Raw genomic sequence first — 1,903 nt, forward strand, 5'->3', positions numbered from 1 at the left:
CACCCCCAAGATTCTGAAGCAAATGAGAGAAGAGGCCATAATTGAAGGAAGGATGGAGACGGAGAGAGCCAACCAACAGACTCAGGTTGTTGGAAAATCATAACACTAAGGAACCACCAGGGAGTGAAAAGACTGGCTTTGACATCTTGATTACCAGAAAATAACTGCATTATATATCTGAATTCACATGTTTGATTGTCTGATCATGTAAGTCGGGTATACGTGCATGAAGTGTTACGAAACACTGGTTTTCAACCAGTGGCAATTTTGCCTTCCAGGGGTCATTTGAAAATGTTTAGAATCATTTTTGGTTGTCACAACTGGGAAGGTGCTAACATCTAGTGGGAAGAAGCCAGGAAGATGCAAAACTTACAATGCATAGGACAACACCTTCCCCGCCTAAAGAATTATCCCACCCAAGATGTCAGTAACACCCGTGGTGAAAACACTGGTCTAAGATTGTACGTCACACTGTCCATAGTTTTCTTTGAAGAGTGGAGGACAATTATTATTTATACTTTTGTGCTGTTTGTGGGTTTTTGCAGTGAACATGCTCTAGTTTCAAAAACACTTCCATAAATAAAAGTTCTGAAGTGTTGAGATAAAACCAATCTCTGTGGCTTTTCACATTGGTTCTAGACCTTGGGGGGAAATTCTGAAAGCAGCTAACAAGACTCATTGAATCTTCTGTTCAGCAGACTAATCTTCGTTCTTTTGAGTGCTCTTTGTAGGAATAGTTTAAAGTCACTTTATTAACCTGATTGCCGTATCTCAAACTCTAATTCACTCTGATCAGTTAAAGTGGAATGATCACCTCTCACTCTACATGCAATAGCTCACATTCAGCTTATTAAAACACCCAGTTTTTCCACACAGACTGAAGATTTATATTTGCCAGTCCTATACTTTTATATTGCCTTTTAAGTCTAAACACAAGAAACGGAGTGGCCTGATTAGCTCTCCTTACTACCCTAAGGAGTGTACCATTCTAGTGTCTGGAATACAGTTACCATTTGAGTTACATTATACTCAGAAGCAGGCATTCTCCCCGCCTGGTTTGCATGCTGGGTTACTTAAATTCTGTCAATGATACACTTAAAAATCACCTAACAGCCCCGGCCAGGTGGCTCAGTTGGTGGGAGCGTGGTCCCATACACAAAAAAATTTCCGGTTTGGATCCCCAGTAGGGTACATACCTAAGATGTAGTTTGATCCCGGGTGGGATGGGGCACATACTGGAGGCAACTGATCGGTTTTTCTCTCACATCGATATTTCTCTCCTCCCCCCCCTCCTTTCTCTAAAATCAATAAAAATATATCCTTGGGTTAAGGATTAAAGAACAGTTTTTTAAATCACCTTACAGGGTTAGCTATTATAGATCTTTATTCATTTCACTCAATTCAACATCCACTGAATGCTTGGATACTGTACTCATCAATGAGATCCACAAAACAAAGAAGTGAACTGCCCCGAGGACGTTACGGCTTACAGCAACTTGCTGGGGTTTCCTTACTGAGGAACACTCACTGATTTCAACCTACAGACCATGCTGTTTTATACAGAAAGTCTGGGTGTCACTTATTCCCCTACTCTCTCCATTCTTTGCAAGCTAAGTGCACAGTAATGTTCAATGCATGAGTGCACCATACCCTCACTACTACCTAAGCTATCCCTGCAGCAAACACCTGTAGTAAGGCTTTACTCCTTGCATCGCTGAAAATAGCCAACAGTAAACTCTCAAACGTGCCCGTCAAACAAAACCAGGTTCACGAAGGCAGCAAGCACACACGGAAGGGTAAGGTAACTCTTTACCCTTAGCTAAGAGATTACAGAAACAGAAAAGAGGATTCAAGGATGCACAGTGGAGATGAAGAAATGGTGAGGACGAAATTAAATTCCAAA

This window comes from Myotis brandtii, unplaced genomic scaffold (genome assembly GCF_000412655.1).
Source record: "Myotis brandtii unplaced genomic scaffold, ASM41265v1 scaffold134, whole genome shotgun sequence".
Lineage (NCBI taxonomy): Eukaryota > Metazoa > Chordata > Mammalia > Chiroptera > Vespertilionidae > Myotis > Myotis brandtii.